A 26881-nucleotide genomic window follows, 5' to 3' on the forward strand; every position below is an offset into this window, starting at 1 on the left:
CAATGCGTTTCACTGCTCTGCGGGGGGCGGGCCTTAGAGAACAGAGGCCGCCTATGCTTAGTCATTATTAGTGATGTAATAAAAGGTTTAACTAAACCTTATGGAAGTGAATGTGTTGTATTTGGTTGGTACTGTTGTCACAATTTTGTAAGCGCTGCTTCTCCCCAAACTCCATGTGGACACCATTACACTCTACGTTCGGCCCTCTGTGTCACGATAGACCACGTCCTCCAGGAACACCCTCCAATCAACGTGGCACCTTGGCACGTTTTCTGTAGACCACAGAAATCTGTCCCCCATCACAAAAGCCTCCCCCCAACTGTCTTGGATCCTGCAGATCGCATTAATCTCAGGTTACCCCCCCCCCATATAATGATTTACACCCGAGGCGATTCTTGGAAGAAAGTCCATTTTTTCGGGGAGGAGGATGCGAGGTAGTAAAGATAAACTTATAAAAAAAGGTGAAAAGTAAATTTAATAAAAAGTAAATAAAAAAATCTTTTATGTGCGGGAGTGACGATATCGCGGCTCCGGCCACTCACAGCGCCGGAGCCGCGATATCCCCGGAAGAAACGCCAAGGGAGCATGTCGGCTCCCTCGGCGTGGATCGGGCCAGATGTCGGGGCCTCGTTCTAAGGTAAGTATTTCATAATGAGCTAGTATGCGGTCCATACTAGCTCATTATGCCTTTTGCTTTGCAGGTTTAAAAAAAAAAAAAAATGTGCGGGTTTACTACCACTTTAAAGACTACATTTTTCTGACACTTGTTGCTTACAAATAAAAGTCCTGTATTTTCTGCCAGAAAATCACTTAGACCCCCCAAAAAGTATATATATATTTTTTTAGCAGAGATCCTAGGGAATAAAATAGCGGTTGTTGCAATATTTTATGTCACACGGCATTTGCGCAGAGGTCTTTCAAATGCATTTTTTTTTGGGGGGGGGGGGGGGGGAATACACTAAATGATTTAAAAAAAAAAAAAAAAAACTAAAAAACAGTAAAGTTAGTCCATTTTTTTTTTTTCGGCCAAAGTTTTGAGTACTTTTTATTATTGTTTATATTTTATAGGCGGCTTGCACACTGGAGCGGGGAGGCGTTGGTGGTAAAATGTTGCAAGTTTTAGCGGCTCTTTACCATCATTTTAGCGGTGCTATTCGGCTGCTAGTGGGGCGCATATAACCCAGCTAGCGGCCAAGGAAGAGGTTAAATGCGCCCGTGAAGCACCGCTGCCAAATCGCATTGCATGCGCTTGGGCAGTGGTGCCCATTAATATCAATGGGCAGGAGTGGTGGGGGAGGGGTATACACCACTCCAAACGTGCTGCTTGCAGGACTTTTTTTTTTTTTTAACATCCTGCCAGCGCATCGCCTGCGTGTGACAGTACTCGGGGCTTCCACACAGACTGCAGGGGGAGCCGTTTTGCAGGCACTTTACAGGCGCTATTTTTAGCCCAAAAGCGCCTAAAAAAACGCCCCAGTGGGAAAGGTGTCTGTTAGGTTTTATGAGATGAAGGGGGATAAAAAAATAAATTTAAAAAAAAATAAGAAAATAAAATCGACCTAACATATCGGCCCAAAAAAATCGGCATCATATATCAGCCGCCATGATTTCTAAATATCGGCATCGGCCAGAGAAAAACCCATATGGGTCAACCTCTAACCAAAACTCATTTATTTCTTTGAATTACAAGTGTCTGGTTTGGGGGGGGGGGTCCTGTGATTTCAGGGAATGTCTGGTTTGCGGGGGGGGGGGGGTCCTAATCTTTCACGGAATGTCTGGTATGGGGGGGTCCTGTGCTTTTAAGGAATGTCTGTTTTTTTTTGGGGGGGGGTCCTGTGAATTCAGGGAAGGTCTGGATTGGGGGGGTCCTGTTCTTTCAGAGAATGTCTGGTTTGGGGGGGGGGGGGTCCTGTGATTTCAGAGAATGTCTTGACTGGTCTGGGGGGGGGGGGCCTGTGCATTCAGGGAATGGCTGGTTTGGGGGGTCCTGATCTTTCAGGGAATGTCTGGTTTGGGGGGGGGGTCCTGTGCATTCAGGGAATGTCTGGTTTGCGGGGGGGTCCTGATCTTTCAGGGAATGTCTGGTATGGGGGGGGTCCTGTGCTTTTAAGGAATGTCTGTTTTTGTTTTTTTTTGGGGGGGGGGGGGGGTCCTGTGAATTCAGGGAAGGTCTGGATTGGGGGGTCCTGTTCTTTCAGAGAATGTCTGGTTTGGGGGGGGTCCTATGCTTTCAGGAAATGTCTGGTTTGGGGGGTCTTGTTCTTTCAGGAAATGTCTGGTTTGGGGGGGGGGGGTCCTGTGATTTCAGGGAATGTCTGGTTTGGGGGGAGGGGGTCCTATGCATTCAGGGAATGTCTGGTTTGGGGGGGGGGGGGTCCTGTGCTTTTAGGGAATGTCTGTTTTTTTTTGTTTGGGGGGGGTCCTGTGAATTCAGGGAATGTCTGGATTGGGGGGTCCTGTTCTTTCAGAGAATGTCTGGTTTGGGGGGTCTTGTTCTTTCAGGGAATGTCTGGTATGGGGGGGTCCTGTGCTTTTAGGGAATGTCTGTTTTTTTTTGTTTGGGGGGGGGGGGGTCCTGTTCTTTCAGAGAATGTCTGGTTTGGGGGGGGGTCCTATGCTTTCAGAAAATGTCTGGTTTGGGGGGTCTTGTTCTTTCAGGGAATGTCTGGTATGGGGGGGTCCTGTGCTTTTAAGGAATGTCTGTTTTTTTTTGGGGGGGGGGGGGTCCTGTTCTTTCAGGAAATGTCTGGTTTGGGGGGGTCTTGTTCTTTCAGGAAATGTCTGGTTTGGGGGGTCTTGTTCTTTCAGAGAATGTCTGGTTTGGGGGGGTCCTATGCTTTCAGGAAATGTCTGGTTTGGGGGGGTCCTATGCTTTCAGGGAATGTCTGGTTGGGGGGGGGGTCCTGTTCTTTCATGGAATGTCTGGTTTGGGGGGTCCTGTTCTTTCATGGAATGTCTGGTTGGGGGGGGGGGGGCCTTTTGTCTTCTTCTGATGCCATGGAACTTGTCTTTTTTTTTTTTTTAACAAATATTTTATTTATTCAAAAGACAAGTTCCGTGGTATCATAAAAAGACAAAAGACCCCCCCCCCCAGCCACACATTCCCTGATAGCACAGGACCCCCCCCAAAACCAGACACTTGTAATTCAAAGGGAAATACGAGTTGCACGTTATCACCATGGCAACCGATCGCCTACCAACTGTCACTGGCCATGTAAATCTGTGAGGCACGGTTCACACTGAGGCAACACGACTTACAGTGCAACTGCCTCAGGCGACCGGGACACAAGCACTGCGGCGACTTGCAATACGACTTCTGTATAGAAGTCAATGCAAGTCGCCTCAAGTCGCCCCAAAAGTCGTATAGGAACCTTTTTCTAAGTCGGAGCGACTTGAATCTCTCCGATTAGAACGGTTCCATTGCACAGAGCGGGACGCGACTTGTCAGGCGGCTAAGTCACCTGACGAGTCGCCCCTGTGTGAAACGGCTCTTAGAATAAGTGACATTACTCTTTACAGCGGGAGTCCGCCGGGAGTTACGCCGTTTTTTTTAAAAAAGCCAGCAGCTACAAATACTGCAGCTGCTGACTTTTAAAATAAGGACACTTACCCGCCCAGCGCGCCCGCGATGTCGTCACCCGAAGCCGATCTCTCGATCGTCTCTCGGGTGCTGCCGCCGCCATCTTGGGTATGGGAATCAGGAAGTGGAGCCTTTCGGCTTCATTTCCCGGTTCCCTACTGCGCATGCGCGAGTCGCGCTGCGCAATAAGGATGGTCCCCGCTGTCTCTGGGATCCGTGTGTTTCCCAGCAGGCAGCGGGGGACCTTCGGAAAGGGGCGTGGATTCTGCGGAAAGGGGCGTACCTTCCGCAGAATCCACGCCTGAAGTGGGTGCAGATACTTGTACTGTACAGGTACCTGCACCCCCCTCCCCCCTGAAAGGTGCCAATTGTGGCGCCGGAGGGGGGGGGGGGGGTTCCAATGAGCGGAAGCTCCATTTTAGGGTGGACCTCCGCTTTAACCCTTTCACTGCCCTCCACTTTTACTCTCTGCTGGCCAATGCTTTTGTTAAAAAAATAAATAAAAAAAAAGCATTGGCCAGCAGAGTGTAAAAGTGGAGGGCAGTGAAAGGGTTAAAGCAGGGATGTCCAAACTTTTTCAAAGAGGGCCAGATTTGATGAAGTGAACATGCGCGAGGGCCGACCATTTTGTCTGACATTCTTTGAACAATTAAAATTCGGTCTAAGTGTGTTCATCCGAGCGCCAATACACTTCCCCACAAGAATTCTCTTGCCTTTGTGGCTGTGTGTGGTGAAGTGATGAACTCAAGTGTATTATTTGGATACACCGTATTTATTGGCGTAGAACACGCACCTTCACTTTAAGAGGGAAGCTTCAGGGAAAAAAAACGTAACATTTTAAATAAAGAACTCTGAAGCAAAATAAGGATCAGTGCCCATCTGCAGACCCACAATTGTGAGGAATGCACCCCCACCATTGCCAGGAATGCACTCACCATTGCCAGGAATTTCACCATTGCCGGGAATGCATCCACAATTGCTGGGAATTTCACCCACCATTGCTAGGAATGCACCCACCATTGCTAGGAATGCACCCACCATTGCTAGGAATGCACCCACCATTGCCAGCAATGCACCCACCATTGCCAGCAATGCACCCACCATTGCCAGCAATGCACCCACCATTGCCAGGAATGCACCCACCATTGCCAGCAATGCACCCACCATTGCCAGGAATGCACCCACCATTGCCAGGAATGCACCCACCATTGCCAGGAATGCACTCACCATTGCCAGGAATGCACCCACCATTGCCAAGAATTTCACCATTGCCGGGAATGCATCCACAATTGCCATGAATTTCACCCACCATTGCCAGGAATTATACCCACCATTGCTAGGAATGCACCCACCATTGCCAGGAATGCGCCCACCATTGCCGGGAATGCGCCCACCATTGCCGGGAATGCGCCCACCATTGCCGGGAATGCGCCCACCATTGCCGGGAATGCGCCCACCATTGCCGGGAATGCGCCCACCATTGCCGGGAATGCACCCACCATTGCCGGGAATGCACCCACCATTGCCGGGAATGCACCCACCATTGCCAGGAATTCACCCACCATTGCCAGGAATTCACCCACATTTGCCAGGAATGCAGCCCCACATTTGCCAGGAATGCAGCCACCATTGCCAGGAATGCAGCCACCATTGCCAGCAAATCACTCACCATTGCCAGCAAATCACTCACCATTGCCAGCAAATCACTCACCATTGCCAGGAATGCACCCACCATTGTCAGGAATGCCCCCACCATTGCCAGGAATGCACCCACCATTGCCAGGAATGCACCCACCATTGCCAGGAATTTCACCCACCATTGCCAGGAATTTCACCCACCATTGCCAGGAATGCGCCCACCATTGCCAGGAATGCGCCCACCATTGCCAGGAATGCGCCCACCATTGCCGGGAATTTCACCCACCATTGCCGGGAATTTCACCCACCATTGCCGGGAATTTCACCCACCATTGCCAAGAATGCAGCCACCATTGCCGGGAATTCACCCACCATTGCCGGGAATTCACCCACCATTGCCGGGAATGCATCCACCATTGCCAGGAATGCAGCCACCATTGCCAGGAATTATACCCACCATTGCCAGCAATGCGCCCACCATTGCTAGGAATGCGCCCACCATTGCCGGGAATGCGCCCACCATTGCCGGGAATGCACCCACCATTGCCGGGAATGCGCCCACCATTGCCGGGAATGCACCCACCATTGCCGGGAATGCACCCACCATTGCCAAGAATGCACCCACCATTGCTGGGAATTGCAGCCACCATTGCCGGGAATTGCAGCCACTATTGCCGGAAATGCACCCACCATTGCTAGGAATGCACCCACCATTGCCAGGAATGCACCCACCATTGCCAAGAATGCACCCACCATTGCCAGAAATGCACCCACCATTGCCGGGAATTGCAGCCACCATTGCCAAGAATGCACCCACCATTGCCAGGAATGCACCCACCATTGCCGGGAATTGCAGCCACCATTGCCGGGAATGCACCCACTATTGCCAGGAATGCAGCCCCACAATTGCAATTGCCAGGAATGCAGCCACCATTACCATCAGTGCAGCCATGGAGGGCAGGACGAGCGCCAAAGACATCTTACAGGAGAATCTTCTATTTACACAGCGGCCCCTTTAAGAGAAAGTCCCGCCTCTTGTGATGGACAGAACAGTCGTCCAATGGCAGAGACGGGACTTCCTATTACAGAGGCTGCCGTGTAAACAGGAAATTCCCGTCCTGTGTGCCCGGCGCTCGTCCCGCCTCCTCCCTCCGAGGCAGCCGGACTATATATCCTTTGTGGCCCCCGGCGCTGGGAGATCGCCGGGGGCCACAAAAGATATATATATGTTTAAATAACCGATCCGGCCCCCCACGGGCCGAACTTTGGACATGCCTGGGATAAAGAGTAATGTCAGTTACAGATTTAGATGGCCAATGACAGACGGCGGGCAATCGGTTGCCATGGTGATGACACGTACCTCAGATTTCTCTTTAGTACTGAGCGCTATAAGATTTCCTTATGAGGAAGTCACGTGCACACACACTGTGACGTCACAGGTCACATGACCTCCCCAGCCGATAAATAGCTGTGAGAGCCAGACAGCCGTGTCAGTTCACATTGACTCTCAGCAGAGAAGGGTGTTTCTGGAGGAAGCTGCTGATTGCTTTGTATTCAATCACACTTGATCACCTGTTATTGGTATTGAGTGCGGATTTCTATCTATTGATGATCAGAGATTGTCACCGAGTGACAATTATTTCTATCGGTAGATTTTTAGCGATTTTAAAAAAACTGTCAACAAAAATGAGACTGCAGTATAAAATCATTCTGCTGCTGCTGGCGGTGGTGGTGGTGCCATTCCTCCTGCATGGCGGAATGGGACGCCCGAGGAGGGAGGAGTTTGTTGGCAGGAAGCAGAATGTGACGCGGGAAACGGCGGAGTTCATGCAGAAAGCGTCGCTGGAAACGGCGATGTTTATTCAGAAAGCGGCGCACAAAGCCGCGCGGATTATGGAGGAGGTGGAGGTGGATACGGCGGAGATTGTGGAGATTGTGAAGCAGGAAACTGCGGACATTGCGGAGATTGTGGAGGAGCTGCGGCGAGAAGCTGCAGCGTTTCAGGAGAAGGTGAAGGTTAAATCAACACGGACTATGGAGGAGGTGCGGCAGGAAACGGCGCACATCATGGAGGAGGTGCGGCAGAAAACGGCGGCATATATGGAGTTTAGGGAGGAGGCGGAGCATAAAACGGCGGCCTTTGTGGAGGAGATGCAGCAGAAAAAAGACAACTTCCTGGAGCTTATTGGGAAGGCGCGGAAGGAAAGGGAAGAATTTATAGAGAAGGCGGGGGATAGAACAGCCCAGTTTATAGAGAAGGCAGAGAAGGAAACTGCGGAGATTATGGAGTTGGTGGGCCACAAAATACAAGAGTTTAGGGGGTTTATGGAAACGGTGGAGCAGGAAACCGCAGACTTCATGGAGGAAGTGATGCAGGACATCAAAGAGTGGTCTACACACATTGGGAAACCTCCACCCAGCTTTCTTATGAAGCTGATGACCCCTGTAAACGATATGAAGGTGATACTTTTCACAACCACCCTCATAATGGATTATGTGCTCACTACGCGTTTCACAGGAAGATTACCTGGCTACTATTTCATTCACCAGCTGAGTGTTATTTTGTTACTAGATGACATTATTAATGCTAACTGGTTCAGGAGCTGGGTGGGCTTAGAGATCAGAGTCCCACCCAAGCTTAGCAATGACGCATATTGGTATGACCGGATAGTCCCTGGTCCCACGTCAGACTGGTACACGGGATGGATGGCCTTAAAGAACAGAGTCTCACCCATGCTTATCACTGCTGGTCATTGGTATGAATGGATGGCTGCAGGATGCTCCAAGGGGTGGGTGGACTTGAAGAACAGAGTCTCACCCATACTTGCCACTGAAGGTCATTGGTATAAATTGAGGGTTGCTGGGGACAAGGAAGATGACTCCAGAGGCTGGATGACCTTGAAGAACAGAGTCTCACCCATGCTTATCAATGGTTCATATGATCAGGTGGTTCCTAGGCTCCAGTCAGACTCGGTGGCCTTGAAGAACAGAGTCTCACCCATCCTTATCACTGCTGGTCATTGGTATGAATGGACCGTTGCTTGGCTGAAGGCAGCATGGTATAAGGGATTGGTGGCCTTGAAGAACAAAGTCCCACCTATGCTTAACATTGCTGGTTATTGTATTGAATGGACGGTCGCTAGGCTCAAGGCAGAATGCTATAAGGGATGGGTGGCCTTGAAGAACAAAGTTGCACCTATGCTTAGCACTGCTAGTTATTGGATTGAATGGACGGTCGCTGGGCTCCAATCTGACTGCTACAGGGGCTTGGCGGTCATAAAGAACAGAGTCTCATCCATGATCATCACTGCTGGTCATTGGATTGAACGGACGGTCGCTGGGCTCAAGGCAGAATGCTACAGGGGGTTGGTGGCCATGAAGAACAGAGTCTCATCCGTGATCATCACTATTGGTCATTGGATTGAACGGACGGTCGTTGAGCTCAAGGAAGAATGCTACAGGGGGTTGGTGGCCATGAAGAACAGAGTCTCATCCGTGATCATCACTATTGGTCATTGGATTGAACGGACGGTCGTTGAGCTCAAGGAAGAATGCTACAGGGGGTTGGTGGCCATGAAGAACAGAGTCTCATCCGTGATCATCACTATTGGTCATTGGATTGAAGGGACGGTCGTTGAGCTCAAGGAGGAATGCTACAGGGGGTTGGTGGCCATGAAGAACAGAGTCTCATCCGTGATCATCACTGCTGGTCATTGGATTGAACGGACGGTCGTTGAGCTCAAGGCAGAATGCTACAGGGGCTTGGTGGCCATGAAGAACAGAGTCTCATCCGTGATCATCACTATTGGTCATTGGATTGAACGGACGGTCGTTGAGCTCAAGGAAGAATGCTACAGGGGGTTGGTGGCCATGAAGAACAGAGTCTCATCCGTGATCATCACTATTGGTCATTGGATTGAACGGACGGTCGTTGAGCTCAAGGAAGAATGCTACAGGGGGTTGGTGGCCATGAAGAACAGAGTCTCATCTGTGATCATCACTATTGGTCATTGGATTGAACGGACGGTCGTTGAGCTCAAGGAAGAAGGCTACAGGGGGTTGGTGGCCATGAAGAACAGAGTCTCATCCGTGATCATCACTATTGGTCATTGGATTGAACGGACGGTCGTTGAGCTCAAGGAAGAATGCTACAGGGGGTTGGTGGCCATGAAGGACAGAGTCTCACCCATGCTCATCACTCCTGGTTATTGGATTGAACGAACGGTCACTGGGCTCAAGGTAGAATGCTATAAGGGATGGGTGGCCTTGAAGAACAGTCTTACCCATGCTTAAAAGTGCTGATTATTAGTGTGAATGGTTGGTTGCTGGGCTCAAAGCTGACTGCTCCAGAGGCTGGGTGACCTTGAAGAATAGAGTCTCACCCATGCTTATCAATGGTTCATATGATCAGGTGGTTCCTAGGCTCCAGTCAGACTCGGTGGCCTTGAAGAACAGAGTCTCACCCATCCTTATCACTGCTGGTCATTGGTATGAATGGACCGTTGCTTGGCTGAAGGCAGCATGGTATAAGGGATTGGTGGCCTTGAAGAACAAAGTCCCACCTATGCTTAACATTGCTGGTTATTGTATTGAATGGACGGTCGCTAGGCTCAAGGCAGAATGCTATAAGGGATGGGTGGCCTTGAAGAACAAAGTTGCACCTATGCTTAGCACTGCTAGTTATTGGATTGAATGGACGGTCGCTGGGCTCCAATCTGACTGCTACAGGGGCTTGGCGGTCATAAAGAACAGAGTCTCATCCATGATCATCACTGCTGGTCATTGGATTGAACGGACGGTCGCTGGGCTCAAGGCAGAATGCTACAGGGGGTTGGTGGCCATGAAGAACAGAGTCTCATCCGTGATCATCACTATTGGTCATTGGATTGAACGGACGGTCGTTGAGCTCAAGGAAGAATGCTACAGGGGGTTGGTGGCCATGAAGAACAGAGTCTCATCCGTGATCATCACTATTGGTCATTGGATTGAACGGACGGTCGTTGAGCTCAAGGAAGAATGCTACAGGGGGTTGGTGGCCATGAAGAACAGAGTCTCATCCGTGATCATCACTATTGGTCATTGGATTGAAGGGACGGTCGTTGAGCTCAAGGAGGAATGCTACAGGGGGTTGGTGGCCATGAAGAACAGAGTCTCATCCGTGATCATCACTGCTGGTCATTGGATTGAACGGACGGTCGTTGAGCTCAAGGCAGAATGCTACAGGGGCTTGGTGGCCATGAAGAACAGAGTCTCATCCGTGATCATCACTATTGGTCATTGGATTGAACGGACGGTCGTTGAGCTCAAGGAAGAATGCTACAGGGGGTTGGTGGCCATGAAGAACAGAGTCTCATCCGTGATCATCACTATTGGTCATTGGATTGAACGGACGGTCGTTGAGCTCAAGGAAGAATGCTACAGGGGGTTGGTGGCCATGAAGAACAGAGTCTCATCTGTGATCATCACTATTGGTCATTGGATTGAACGGACGGTCGTTGAGCTCAAGGAAGAAGGCTACAGGGGGTTGGTGGCCATGAAGAACAGAGTCTCATCCGTGATCATCACTATTGGTCATTGGATTGAACGGACGGTCGTTGAGCTCAAGGAAGAATGCTACAGGGGGTTGGTGGCCATGAAGGACAGAGTCTCACCCATGCTCATCACTCCTGGTTATTGGATTGAACGAACGGTCACTGGGCTCAAGGTAGAATGCTATAAGGGATGGGTGGCCTTGAAGAACAGTCTTACCCATGCTTAAAAGTGCTGATTATTAGTGTGAATGGTTGGTTGCTGGGCTCAAAGCTGACTGCTCCAGAGGCTGGGTGACCTTGAAGAATAGAGTCTCACCCATGCTTATCAATGGTTCATATGATCAGGTGGTTCCTAGGCTCCAGTCAGACTCGGTGGCCTTGAAGAACAGAGTCTCACCCATCCTTATCACTGCTGGTCATTGGTATGAATGGACCGTTGCTTGGCTGAAGGCAGCATGCTATAAGGGATTGGTGGCCTTGAAGAACAAAGTCCCACCTATGCTTAACATTGCTGGTTATTGTATTGAATGGACGGTCGCTAGGCTCAAGGCAGAATGCTATAAGGGATGGGTGGCCTTGAAGAACAAAGTTGCACCTATGCTTAACACTGCTAGTTATTGGATTGAATGGACGGTCGCTGGGCTCCAATCTGACTGCTACAGGGGCTTGGCGGCCATAAAGAACAGAGTCTCATCCGTGATCATCACTATTGGACATTGGATTGAACGGACGGTCGTTGAGCTCAAGGAAGAATGCTACAGGGGCTTGGTGGCCATGAAGAACAGAGTCTCATCCGTGATCATCACTATTGGTCATTGGATTGAACGGACGGTCGTTGAGCTCAAGGAAGAATGCTACAGGGGCTTGGTGGCCATGAAGAACAGAGTCTCATCCGTGATCATCACTATTGGTCATTGGATTGAACGGACAGTCGTTGAGCTCAAGGAAGAATGCTACAGGGGGTTGGTGGCCATGAAGAACAGAGTCTCATCCGTGATCATCACTATTGGTCATTGGATTGAACGGACGGTCATTGAGCTCAAGGAAGAAGGCTACAGGGGGTTGGTGGCCATGAAGAACAGAGTCTCATCCGTGTTCATCACTATTGGTCATTGGATTGAACGGACGGTCCTTGAGCTCAAGGAAGAAGGCTACAGGGGGTTGGTGGCCATGAAGAACAGAGTCTCATCCGTGATCATCACTATTGGTCATTGGATTGAACGGACGGTTCTTGAGCTCAAGGAAGAAGGCTACAGGGGGTTGGTGGCCATGAAGAACAGAGTCTCATCCATGATCATCACTATTGGTCATTGGATTGAACGGACGGTCGTTGAGCTCAAGGCAGAATGCTACAGGGGGTTGGTGGCCATGAAGAACAGAGTCTCATCCGGGATCATCACTATTGGTCATTGGATTGAACGGACGGTCGTTGAGCTCAAGGAAGAAGGCTACAGGGGGTTGGTGGCCATGAAGAACAGAGTCTCATCCGTGATCATCACTATTGGTCATTGGATTGAACGGACGGTCGTTGAGCTCAAGGAAGAATGCTACAGGGGGTTGGTGGCCATGAAGGACAGAGTCTCACCCATGATTATCACTACTGGTTATTGGATTGAACGAACGGTCACTGGGCTCAAGGTAGAATGCTATAAGGGATGGGTGGCCTTGAAGAACAGTCTTACCCATGCTTAAAAGTGCTGATTATTAGTGTGAATGGTTGGTTGCTGGGCTCAAAGCTGACTGCTCCAGAGGCTGGGTGACCTTGAAGAATAGAGTCTCACCCATGCTTATCAATGGTTCATATGATCAGGTGGTTCCTAGGCTCCAGTCAGACTCGGTGGCCTTGAAGAACAGAGTCTCACCCATCCTTATCACTGCTGGTCATTGGTATGAATGGACCGTTGCTTGGCTGAAGGCAGCATGCTATAAGGGATTGGTGGCCTTGAAGAACAAAGTCCCACCTATGCTTAACATTGCTGGTTATTGTATTGAATGGACGGTCGCTAGGCTCAAGGCAGAATGCTATAAGGGATGGGTGGCCTTGAAGAACAAAGTTGCACCTATGCTTAACACTGCTAGTTATTGGATTGAATGGATGGTCGCTGGGCTCCAATCTGACTGCTACAGGGGCTTGGTGGCCATGAAGAACAGAGTCTCATCCGGGATCATCACTATTGGTCATTGGATTGAACGGACGGTCGTTGAGCTCAAGGAAGAAGGCTACAGGGGGTTGGTGGCCATGAAGAACAGAGTCTCATCCGTGATCATCACTATTGGTCATTGGATTGAACGGACGGTTCTTGAGCTCAAGGAAGAAGGCTACAGGGGGTTGGTGGCCATGAAGAACAGAGTCTCATCCATAATCATCACTATTGGTCATTGGATTGAACGGATGGTCCTTGAGCTCAAGGAAGAAGGCTACAGGGGGTTGGTGGCCATGAAGAACAGAGTCTCATCCGTGATCATCACTATTGGTCATTGGATTGAACGGACGGTCGTTGAGCTCAAGGAAGAAGGCTACAGGGGGTTGGTGGCCATGAAGAACAGAGTCTCATCCGTGTTCATCACTATTGGTCAATGGATTGAACGGACGGTCGTTGAGCTCAAGGAAGAAGGCTACAGGGGGTTGGTGGCCATGAAGAACAGAGTCTCATCCGTGATCATCACTATTGGTCATTGGATTGAACGGACGGTCGTTGAGCTCAAGGCAGAATGCTACAGGGGGTTGGTGGCCATGAAGAACAGAGTCTCATCCGTGATCATCACTATTGGTCATTGGATTGAACGGACGGTCGTTGAGCTCAAGGAAGAAGGCTACAGGGGGTTGGTGGCCATGAAGAACAGAGTCTCATCCGTGATCATCACTATTGGTCATTGGATTGAACGGACGGTTCTTGAGCTCAAGGAAGAAGGCTACAGGGGGTAGGTGGCCATGAAGAACAGAGTCTCATCCATGATCATCACTATTGGTCATTGGATTGAACGGACGGTCATTGAGCTCAAGGCAGAATGCTACAGGGGGTTGGTGGCCATGAAGAACAGAGTCTCATCCGTGATCATCACTATTGGTCATTGGATTGAACGGACGGTCGTTGAGCTCAAGGAAGAAGGCTACAGGGGGTTGGTGGCCATGAAGAACAGAGTCTCATCCGTGTTCATCACTATTGGTCATTGGATTGAACGGACGGTCGTTGAGCTCAAGGAAGAAGGCTACAGGGGGTTGGTGGCCATGAAGAACAGAGTCTCATCCGTGTTCATCACTATTGGTCAATGGATTGAACGGATGGTCCTTGAGCTCAAGGAAGAAGGCTACAGGGGGTTGGTGGCCATGAAGAACAGAGTCTCATCCGTGATCATCACTATTGGTCATTGGATTGAACGGACGGTCGTTGAGCTCAAGGAAGAAGGCTACAGGGGGTTGGTGGCCATGAAGAACAGAGTCTCATCCGTGATCATCACTATTGGTCATTGGATTGAACGGACGGTCGTTGAGCTCAAGGCAGAATGCTACAGGGGGTTGGTGGCCATGAAGAACAGAGTCTCATCCGTGATCATCACTATTGGTCATTGGATTGAACGGACGGTCGTTGAGCTCAAGGAAGAAGGCTACAGGGGGTTGGTGGCCATGAAGAACAGAGTCTCATCCGTGATCATCACTATTGGTCATTGGATTGAACGGACAGTTCTTGAGCTCAAGGAAGAAGGCTACAGGGGGTAGGTGGCCATGAAGAACAGAGTCTCATCCGTGATCATCACTATTGGTCATTGGATTGAACGGACGGTCATTGAGCTCAAGGCAGAATGCTACAGGGGGTTGGTGGCCATGAAGAACAGAGTCTCATCCGTGATCATCACTATTGGTCATTGGATTGAACGGACGGTCGTTGAGCTCAAGGAAGAAGGCTACAGGGGGTTGGTGGCCATGAAGAACAGAGTCTCATCCGTGATCATCACTATTGGTCATTGGATTGAATGAACGGTCGTTGAGCTCAAGGCAGAATGCTACAGGGGGTTGGTGGCCATGAAGAACAGAGTCTCATCCGTGATCATCACTATTGGTCATTGGATTGAACGGACGGTCGTTGAGCTCAAGGAAGAATGCTACAGGGGGTTGGTGGCCATGAAGAACAGAGTCTCATCCATGATTATCACTACTGGTCATTGGATTGAACGGACGGTCGTTGAGCTCAAGGAAGAAGGCTACAGGGGGTTGGTGGCCATGAAGAACAGAGTCTCATCCGTGTTCATCACTATTGGTCATTGGATTGAACGGACGGTCGTTGAGCTCAAGGAAGAAGGCTACAGGGGGTTGGTGGCCATGAAGAACAGAGTCTCATCCGTGATCATCACTATTGGTCATTGGATTGAACGGACGGTCGTTGAGCTCAAGGAAGAATGCTACAGGGGGTTGGTGGCCATGAAGAACAGAGTCTCATCCATGATTATCACTACTGGTCATTGGATTGAACGGACGGTCGCTGGGCTCAAGGCACAGTGCTACAGGGGGTTGGTGACCATGAAGGACAGAGTCTCACCCATGCTCATCACTCCTGGTTATTGGATTGAACGAACGGTCACTGGGCTCAAGGTAGAATGCTATAAGGGATGGGTGGCCTTGAAGAACAGTCTCACCCATGCTTAAAAGTGCTGATTATTAGTGTGAATGGTTGGTTGCTGGGCTCAAAGCTGACTGCTCCAGAGGCTGGGTGACCTTGAAGAATAGAGTCTCGCCTATGCTTATCAATGGTTCATATGAACGGGTGGTTCCTGGGCTCCAGTCAGACTTATTCACAGGGTTGGTGGCCATGAAGAATAGAGTTTCCCCCCATGCTCATCACTGCTGGTCATTGGTATGAATGGACGGCCGCTGGGCTGAAGGCAGACTGCACCAGGGGATGGACGATCTTGAAATACAGAATCTCACCTATGCTCATCAATAGTTTATACGACTTCTACACGTGGTGGGTGGGATTAGAAGTCAGTACCCAACCCACGCTTATCAACAATTAGAATGAATTTGATGTTCGCTGGGCTCCAGTCAGTTTACAGCTTGTGACCTATCAGAATACTGCTATGGCTCCTCATCAAGCATCTTGCCATGTTCCATCTATTGTGACTATGAAGAAAACTCCACCCAGCTGGCCAATTCCCAGACAAAGGTAAGTCATTGTAATATTCCGACACCTTCGACCCAATTCACAAAGCTTTCACCCGTTATATTCCCCCAAACCTTTGTGAAGGACCATGGCTGTATTGGTTTATGTGTGACCCACCCCCCCCCCCCCCCCCATAGTATTTTTAATTGGGCCGGGAACCTTCCAGAGTTCCTCGGTTTAGGTTTTCCTTTTGTTGGGCGTTGTAAATAAAATGACCCCATTTTTATCTTTTCTAGGAAAATGCCGATATTGCTGTGAAAGATCGAACCTTCCCATTTCCAGCATCGCACCTCCTAAGGACCGCTCCCGGGGCCCCTGGCTTAGGTCTGGCCCCCGGAGGATGAAGCTTAGTAAGAATCATATAGTAACTTCCGGCGCATCCAGCACAGCTTGTGATTGGCGAGCAAACCCGCTGGGTGTGGCCTGTGTAACTGTAGAGAACGTGCAGCTGTCAAATTCAAGCAGTGATGCCAGGGAACCAGCGTATAGGGAACAGGCGGGCATGTCCAGATCGGTGGCGGGGAGAAGATGCCCAGGTGTAATATGAATTGCCCCTTCACATACTGTACCCGGGGTTTTCTGCACTCGCATCGCGGCTTCTGTACACAGAAGTGACATCTCTCCCGCTGCAGCCTCCCTGCTCTGCACTCACACCCGGGACAAGTACTGGTCTGGCCCAGTGCAGCGTGTTCAAGGGGAGGAGGGGGGGGGGTGAGCGGCACCATTATCCTCATCTGCCCTCCCCCGAAGCGCTCCCCTCCTCCACACTGTCCCCTTTCTGTAGCTGGCTCTATCACAGCTCCGTCCTCTCTTTCGGTGCACTAAGTCGGTGCACACCCCTCTCATCTCCACTTCCCAAACTCCCCCGAGCAGGAAGTAGATGAGGATAATGGAGCCGCTCACCCTCCTCCCCTTGAACACGCTGCACTGGGCCAGACCGGTACTTGTCCCGGGTGTGAGTGCAGAGCAGGGAGGCTGCAGCGGGAGAGATGTCACTTCTGTGTACAGAAGCCGCGATGTGAGTGCAGAAAACCCCGGGTACAGTATGTGAAGGGGCAATTCATATTACACCTGGGCATCTTCTCCCCGCCACCCGATCTAGAAATGCCCACCGTTTCCCTATATGCTGGTTGCCTGACAAAGGGGCGGGCCTGGGTAGCAGTCCCCACCCATCCCTGACATCACAGGTTGAATTGACAGCTGCACGCTCTCTCTACCGCTACACAGGCCACACGCAGCGGGTTTGCTCGCCAATCACAAGCTGTGCTGGATGCGCTGGAAGTTACTATATGATCAATAACTGATGCAGGGATGCGGGACAAAAACCTTGTAATACGGGATTGTGAGACAGAGGTAGAAATGCGGGAAAGTCCCAGCCAATCCGGGACTGTTGGGAGGTGTATGGTATAAGTGTTTGCATGTGGGGGTGTGGGGGTGGAGGTGGGTGTGGGGGGATGTGTGTTATTCTTTGAGTGTGTATTATTCATATATAGGACTGTTATATATATATATATATATGAAATGATGTACCCCGCTCAGCGGGGGTGGGCCTTCGAGAACAGAGGCCGCATATGGGCAGCACAGAGGCTTAGCGGTGAGCCTTGCAGCACTGGGGTCCTTGGTTCAATTCCTGACCAGGACACTATCTGCATGGAGTTTGCATGTTCTCCCTGTGCTTGCGTGGGTTTCCTCCGGGTACTCCGGTTTCCTCCCACACTACAAAGACATGCTATTTTGCGTTGGTGGTGCAGTGGTGAGCATAGCTGCCTTCAAAAGCAGCTGACCCGGGTTCGATTCCCGGCCAACGCCATCTCCAATACTTGGAGTCACCAGAGAGAAAAGAGCTATACGAGGTTAATGCCAAGTATATTTTAGCGGTGGAATAAAGCGAATGTGTAGAATGTTTGAAGAAGAAATGAAAATAGTCCCCCGGAATCTATAGAAGGTGAACCCACCAACTGATAGAAAACGCTTAGTCCTCGCCGTGTCCATCGTATGAGAAGAACTTTCCGCACTGACGTCCCCCCAGCAGGAAGATTACACCGACACCCCCCCATCCTGACACTGACTTCCCCCCCAACAGGAATAGTACACCGACACTCCCCATCCTGACACTGACTTCCCCCCCAACAGGAATAGTACACCGACACTCCCCATCCTGACACTGACTTCCCCCCCCAACAGGAATATTACACCGACACTCCCCATCCTGACACTGACTTCCCCCCCAACAGGAATAGTACACCGACACTCCCCATCCTGACATTGACTTCCCCCCCAACAGGAATAGTACACCGACACCCCCCCATCCTGACACTGACTTCCCCCCCAACAGGAATAGTACACCGACACCCCCCCATCCTGACACTGACTTCCCCCCCCAACAGGAATAGTACACCGACACTCCCCATCCTGACACTGACGTCCTCCCAGCCAGAATATTACACCGACACTCCCCATCCTGACATTGACTTCCCCCCCAACAGGAATAGTACACCGACACCCCCCCATCCTGACACTGACTTCCCCCCCAACAGGAATAGTACACCGACACTCCCCATCCTGACACTGACTTCCCCCCCAACAGGAATAGTACACCGACACCCCCCCATCCTGACACTGACTTCCCCCCCAACAGGAATAGTACACCGACACTCCCCATCCTGACACTGACGTCCTCCCAGCCAGAATATTACACCGACACCCCCCCATCCTGACACTGACGTCCTCCCAGCCGGAATATTACACCGACACCCCCCCATCCTGACACTGACTTCCCCCCCAACAGGAATAGTACACCGACACTCCTCATCCTGACACTGACGTCCTCCCAGCCAGAATATTACACCGACACCCCCCCATCCTGACACTGACGTCCTCCCAGCCGGAATATTACACCGACACCCCCCCATCCTGACACTGACGTCCTCCCAGCCGGAATATTACACCGACACTCCCCATCCTGACACTGACTTCCCCCCCAACAGGAATAGTACACCGACACTCCCCATCCTGACACTGACGTCCTCCCAGCCGGAATATTACACCGACACCCCCCCATCCTGACACTGACGTCCCCCCAGCAGCAATATTACACCGACACCCCCCATCCTGACACTGATGTCCCCTCAACAGGAATAGTACACCAACACCCCCCCATCCTGACACCGACGTCCCCCCAGCAGGAATAGTACACCGACACTCCCCATCCTGACACTGACATCCCCCCCAACAGGAATATTACACCGACACCCCCCCCATCCTGACACTGACTTCCCCCCAACAGGAATATTACACCGACACTCCCCATCCTGACACTGACGTCCTCCCAGCAGGAATATTACACCGACACCCCCCCCCCCCATCCTGACACTGACGTCCCCCCATCAGCAATATTACACTGACACCCCCCATCCTGACACTGACGAACGTCTCTACTGATCTATTGGACATCAATGCGTTTCACTGCTCTGCGGGGGCGGGCCTTAGAGAACAGAGGCCGCCTATGCTTAGTCATTATTAGTGATGTGATAAAAGTTTTAACTAAACCTTATGGAAGTGAATGTGTTGTATTTGGTTGGTACTGTTGTCACAATTTTGTAAGCGCCGCTTCTCCCCAAACTCCATGTGGACACCATTACACTCCACGTACGGCCCTCTGTGTCACCATAGACCACGTCCTCCAGGAACGCCCGGCCAATCAACGTGGCACCTTGGCACGTTTTCTGTAGACCACAGAAATCTGTCCCCCGTCACAAAAGCCTCCCCCCAACTGTCTTGGATCCTGCAGATCGCATTAATCTCAGGTTACCCCCCCCATATAATGATTTACACCCGAGGCGATTCTTGGAAGAAAGTCCATTTTTTCGGGGAGGAGGATGCGAGGTAGTAAAGATAAACTTATAAAAAAAAAAGGTGAAAAGTAAATTTAATAAAAAGTAAATAAAAAAATCTTTTATGCGCGGGAGTGACGATATCGCGGCTCCGGCCACTCACAGCGCCGGAGCCGCGATACCCGGAAGAAACGCAGAGGGAGCATGTCGGCTCCCTCGGCATGGATCGGGCCAGATGTCGGGGCCTCGTTCTAAGGTAAGTATTTCATAATGAGCTAGTATATATATTATTACCTTATCAGAGGCCGGCTTCTCCTATATATATTATCTGATCAGAGGCCGGCTTCTCCTATATATATTACCTTATCAGAGGCCGGTTTCTCCTATATATATTATCTGATCAGAGGCCGGCTTCTCCTATATATATTACCTTATCAGAGGCCGGTTTCTCCTATATATATTATCTGATCAGAGGCCGGCTTCTCCTATATATATTACCTTATCAGAGGCCGGCTTCTCCTATATATATTACCTTATCACAGGCCGGTTTCTCCTATATATATTATCTGATCAGAGGCCGGCTTCTCCTATATATATATATATATATATATATATATATATATATATATTATCTGATCAGAGGCCGGCTTCTCCTATATATATATATATATATATATATATTATCTGATCAGAGGCCGGCTTCTCCTATATATATTTCCTTATCAGAGGCCGGCTTCTCCTATATATATTATCTGATCAGAGGCCGGCTTCTCCTATATATATATATATATATATATATATATATATATATATATATTATCTGATCAGAGGCCGGCTTCTCCTATATATATTACCTTATCAGAGGCTGGCTTCTTCTATATATATTATCTGATCAGAGGCCGGCTTCTCCTATATATATATATATATATATATATATATATATATATATATATCTGATCAGAGGCCGGCTTCTCCTATATATATTACCTTATCAGAGGCCGGCTTCTCCTATATATATTACCTTATCAGAGGCCGGCTTCTCCTATATATATTATCTGATCAGAGGCCGGCTTCTCCTATATATATATATATATATATATATTATCTGATCAGAGGCCGGCTTCTCCTATATATATTACCTTATCAGAGGCCGGCTTCTTCTATATATATTATCTGATCAGAGGCCGGCTTCTCCTATATATATATATATATATATATATATTATCTGATCAGAGGCCGGCTTCTCCTATATATATATATATATTATCTGATCAGAGGCCGGCTTCTCCTATATATATATATATATATTATCTGATCAGAGGCCGGCTTCTCCTATATATATATATATATATTATCTGATCAGAGGCCGGCTTCTCCTATATATATATATATATATATATTATCTGATCAGAGGCCGGCTTCTCCTATATATATATATATATTATCTGATCAGAGGCCGGCTTCTCCTATATATATTATCTGATCAGAGGCCGGCTTCTCCTATATATATATATATATATATATATATATATATATTGTAAGGGATCTTCCCGGGGTAGGGTGTGTTTGGACACAGTTCACAGCAGACTTGGAATTTGATAAAGCAGATCTTGGCGTTTATTCGTGGTACAAACAGTCCAGCAAACAAAATATACAGCAACACCGTGCTTTCTAAGTACAACAAAAATAAAAGTCCTAGCCCGGCTGGGCGCTTACTAACAGGTTCTGCTCACCTATCTGACACTTACAAACACAGCGTCTTTCGCCTGGATATCGCAGGGTGAGTTTTAGCTCCAGCAGTGGCTGTGCTTGCAGCTTCCTTCAACACACAGATTGTTCATTCCCTGGCTGAGAGCAATCACCTGCAGACCCTGCAGAGCCTTTACCTTCCCAGGCTAATTAGGATCCAAGCTCACCTGATCCCAAACCCAGAACTGGATCGGGGGATGTGGAATGACAGGTCCCTCTACCAAACCTACCTGCCATTCCATATAAACCCAGGCCCGGCAAAATTAAATAACAACTCAGCAGCATATCGCTGCTGAGAAACTGATCCATCCTGGATTTACCATCTCACACTGTGTAGCAACCTAGGTGAGATGTACACCCCCTCGATCACTTCTCCAGTGACATGTCTACATATCCCCCCCCTCTTTTTCAGACCGGAGGGCTGAGCCTTTTGTCCCCACAGACAACTTACCCTTGACAATGCGTCAGCATTTGCCTGTAATTTCCCTGGCCTGTGTTCCACAGTGAAATTAAAGTTTTGTAGGGAGAGAAACCATCTAGTCACTCTTGCATTTCTCTCCTTGTTTAACTTCATCCATGTTAGGGGGGCATGGTCTGTCACCAACTTGAATTTCCTGCCTAGCAAGTAATACTTTAAAGATTCTAGGGCCCACTTTACTGCCAAACATTCTCGCTCCACAATGGCATAATTTTTCTCGGCCGGGGTTAGTTTTCTACTCAAGTACGTCACTGGATGCTCCTCACCATTCACTACTTGGGAGAGTACTGCACCTAAGCCTGTGTTAGAGGCATCTGTCTGGACCAGAAATTCTCGCCTGAAATCGGGGGTAACTAAGACAGGTGGTTGGCACAAGGCAGACTTAAGGCTTTGGAAAGCCTTCTCGGCCTCTGGGGTCCACGTGACCATTGCTGTCTTTCCGCCCTTTGTCAAGTCAGTTAGCGGAGCAGCAACTGAGGCAAAGTTCGGCACAAATCTACGGTAATAACCCGTAATACCCAGGAAAGCTCTAACCTGTTTCCTTGTCAGGGGTCTAGGCCAATTCTGTATTGCCTCAATTTTATTTAGCTGTGGCCTAACCAATCCTCTTCCAACAATGTAGCCCAGATATTTGGCCTCTTCTAGGGCTAGAGCACACTTCTCGGCATTTATGGTCAACCCTGCATCACTTATGGCATCCAACATGGCCTGTACCTTACAGAGGTGACTTTCCCAATCAGGGCTAAAAATGACCACATCATCGAGGTAGGCAGCTGAGTAATCACGATGTGGTCGCAGAATCAAGTCCATCAACCTCTGGAAAGTTGCAGGCGCTCCATGTAACCCGAACGGCATCACTACATACTGGAATAGCCCATCAGGGGTGGAGAAAGCAGTTTTCTCTTTAGCCTCGTCAGAAAGTGGAATCTGCCAATAGCCCTTTGTGAGATCGAGGGTGGTTATGTACCTGGCGTTACCCAACTTCTCAATCAACTCATCTACCCTGGGCATAGGATACGCATCGAACTTGGAGATCTCATTCAACTTTCTGAAATCGTTACAGAACCTCCAAGTTCCATTGGGCTTTGGGATTAGCACAATCGGGCTGGACCATTCACTCTGTGACACCTCAATTACCCCCAGAGCAAGCATACGTTTTACCTCGGCAGATACAGCTTCCCTACGTGCCTCGGGTATCCTATAGGGCTTAAGGTTTACTCTGCTTCTAGGCTCAGTTTCAATGTGATGATGGATGAGGTGTGTACGCCCTGGGAGGTCAGAGAACTTGTTTTTGTTTTTCTGTAAAAATTCCTGAGCCTCCTGTTTCTGTGACACTGATAGAGTATCACCTACCTTGACTGGAGGGATTGGTTGTGACAAATTATTAACAGTATTTGTCGCCCCCAAGGATTCCCTGTCTTTCCAGGGCTTGATCAAGTTTATGTGATAAACTTGGAAAGGCTTCCTTCTACCTGGTTGGTGCACCTTGTAGTTCACCTCACTGATCTTTTCAACAATTTCATAAGGACCTTGCCACTTCGCTAAGAATTTACTCTCAACAGTGGGGACTAGTATAAGGACCCTATCGCCTGGGTTGAATGTCCTGATTCTTGCGGACCGGTTGTAAATTCTACTTTGGGCCTCTTGAGCTCTCTGGAGGTGTTCCCTTACCAGGGGCATTACAGTGGCTATACGGTCCTGCATTTGTGCTACATGCTCAACAACACTCTTGTATGGGGTGGACTCATTCTCCCATGTCTCTTTTGCAATGTCTAGTAGACCCCTAGGGTGATGACCATAGACCAACTCGAATGGTGAGAACCCTGTGGACGCTTGGGGCACCTCCCTAATAGCAAACATGAGGTAGGGTAATAAATGATCCCAGTCACGACCATCTTTTGCCACCACTTTCTTCAACATATGTTTCAAAGTTTTATTAAATCTCTCCACCAATCCGTCCGTCTGGGGGTGGTACACAGAGGTACGGATGTGTGAGATTTTAAATAGTCTGCATAATTCCTTCATTACTTTCGACATAAATGGCGTACCTTGGTCAGTTAGGATTTCTTTGGGGATCCCAGTCCTAGAGAACATATAAAACAACTCACGTGCAATTGTTTTAGATGCAGTGTTTCTTAAGGGTACAGCCTCAGGATAGCGGGTCGCATAATCCAGGACTACCAAAATATACTGGTGTCCTCTAGCTGACTTTACAATGGGACCCACTAAATCCATGGCAATACGCTCAAAAGGCACCTCTATAATAGGGAGCGAAACCAAAGGACTGCGAAAATGTGACACTGGGGCACTAACCTGACATGTGGGGCACGACTCACAGTATTTTTTAATGTCATCATATATGGCCGGCCAAAAAAACCTCTGGAGAACCCTCTCTCGCGTTTTGTCAGTCCCCAAGTGTCCCCCAAGAACATGGTTATGTGCCATGTCAAGCACCTGACGCCGGTACGGCTTAGGTACCAGAAGCTGTTCCACAATCTCATCTTTAACCTTATTGACTCTATAGAAAAGATCATTAGTCACCGAAAAATGTGGAAATCTTTTTTCAGCATCTGGTTCCTGAGGTACCCCATTCATAACAGCAACCTGCTCTCTCGCATTTTTGAGAGTGGGGTCCTGTAATTGTGCAGTCCCAAAATTATCGCTAGACACCTCTAAGTCTAGTATATTTTGCTCAGTGGGAGGAGCCTCCTCCTCCCCAGCCAGGACCTGCAAAGGAAAACAATCATTTTCATCCTGCACATTTTTATCATTCACAGTGGACAAGGCAACCCCCTTAGAGGTATCCTCACTCCTTTTGGGGATTTTTCTTTTTTCCCAAAGAGCCCAGAATAATGGAAAATCGCGCCCCAATATTACATTATGCATGAGGTTTTTAACCACACCCACTTCATATTGTACGGTGCCTTGTTCAGTCCCGACTTTAGCCAGCACTATAGGGTACACTTTTGTATCACCATGTATGCACACAACACTCATATGCTTTTTAGACTCTAAGTCCCCAGTCACCAGGCTAGCATGCACCAAGGTTACGAGGCTTCCCGAGTCCATTAACGCTTTAACAGGAAAGTCATTGATTGTGATGTTGCAGATTTGCGGTTCAGTCTCTAGTCCAGGAACTGCAGCACAAGATGGTTCCGCAAATAGCGACTGACGCCGGCTAGCGTCACATTCCATGGGTTCAGAGGTAAGAGGGCAATGGGCCGACACGTGTCCCGCCTCATGGCATCTCCAACACTGGATAGGGCCTGGTCTCTTTGGCAAGGAGTCCTTTTCAGAGCCCCTTAGCCACCCGGGACCATCACCAGTCTTTTGTCCCTGAGACACCACTTGAGCCCTTTTCCCCCCATCAGCACCCCTCCACACTCCCCCAATAGATGGAAGTCTCTTACCAGCTGACGGCACAGATCTGGCGCTCCGGGGAGGTGAAGATGCTGCAGGAACATCACGGAGGTAGTCCTCAGTCGCCTGGAACCTCTCCACAAGGTTGACAAGTTCGTTTGCATTCTTAGGATCACCTTGTCCCACCCAGCGTTGCAAGTCAGTAGGAAGGGCTCGGAGGTAGTGATCCATCACGACCTTCTCTAGGATTTGTGCAGGAGTAGAAGTGTCTGGCTCCAACCACTTTCTTGCCAAATGGATTAGGTCATACATCTGGGACCTCGCTGATTTGTCCAGACTGTAGCTCCAGTTGCGTACCCTCCGGGCACGGACTGCAGTAGTAACTCCTAGTCGGGCAAGCATCTCCTCTTTTAGCCGAGTATAGTCCTTAACCTCTTGCTCACTGAGGTCATAGTAGGCCTTTTGAGGTTCACCTGTTAAATAGGGCGCAATTACCTCTGCCCACTCAGCGGCTGGTAACTTCTCTCGCTCAGCCACGCGCTCAAATACTGTTAGATAGGCCTCAACATCGTCCTCAGCAGTCATCTTTTGCAGCGCTTTCTGCACAGTCCTTCTCCCAGAAAAAATCTCTGGAGCGGCTCCCTCCATTGTGGGTGGATTAGCAACCACAGGCGCCTCTCGATTTACTATCAGGTGCTCGATAAGTTGTTGTTGTGCAGCCATCATCTACTGTTGTGCAGCCATGGACTGTTCATGTCGTCTATTGGCCTCTGTCTGCGCCTGCTGTTGTGCAGCCATCATCTGCTGTTGTTCAGCCATGGACTGTTCATGTCGTCTATTGGCCTCTGTCTGAGCCTGCTGTTGTTGCAAACTCACTTGCATAAACTGCTTCAGCATCTCCTCCATGTTGCTGGACTGTTTTTGGAGTGTAGTTGCAGCTTTCACCCAGGACATCAGCAGCTGTAGCCAAGTCTGTCCACACCGTTGCCCCTAGCAACCGCGTTGCCCGCTACCTCCACCAATTGTAAGGGATCTTCCCGGGGTAGGGTGTGTTTGGACACAGTTCACAGCAGACTTGGAATTTGATAAAGCAGATCTTGGCGTTTATTCGTGGTACAAACAGTCCAGCAAACAAAATATACAGCAACACCGTGCTTTCTAAGTACAACAAAATAAAAGTCCTAGCCCGGCTGGGCGCTTACTAACAGGTTCTTCTCACCTATCTGACACTTACAAACACAGCGTCTTTCGCCTGGATATCGCAGGGTGAGTTTTAGCTCCAGCAGTGGCTGTGCTTGCAGCTTCCTTCAACACACAGATTGTTCATTCCCTGGCTGGGAGCAATCACCTGCAGACCCTGCAGAGCCTTTACCTTCCCAGGCTAATTAGGATCAAAGCTCACCTGATCCCAAACCCAGAACTGGATCGGGGGGATGTGGAATGACAGGTCCCTCTACCAAACCTACCTGCCATTCCATATAAACCCAGGCCCGGCAAAATTAAATAACAACTCAGCAGCATATCGCTGCTGAGAAACTGATCCATCCTGGATTTAC

The 26881-nt window shown here is 49.4% G+C and overlaps 1 protein-coding gene across 1 annotated transcript in view; it reads right to left on the reverse strand.

Moving 5' to 3' along the window:
• LOC143933032 (putative oxidoreductase YteT) overlaps positions 1-26881 on the reverse strand; it is a 259999-nt gene that overhangs the window by 225112 nt on the left and 8006 nt on the right. The window lies entirely within an intron of this gene.

This window comes from Lithobates pipiens, unplaced genomic scaffold (genome assembly GCF_037356315.1).
Source record: "Lithobates pipiens isolate NorthernLeopardFrog02 unplaced genomic scaffold, aLitPip1_a1.2 Scaffold_27, whole genome shotgun sequence".
In the NCBI taxonomy this organism is placed as follows: Eukaryota; Metazoa; Chordata; class Amphibia; order Anura; family Ranidae; genus Lithobates; species Lithobates pipiens.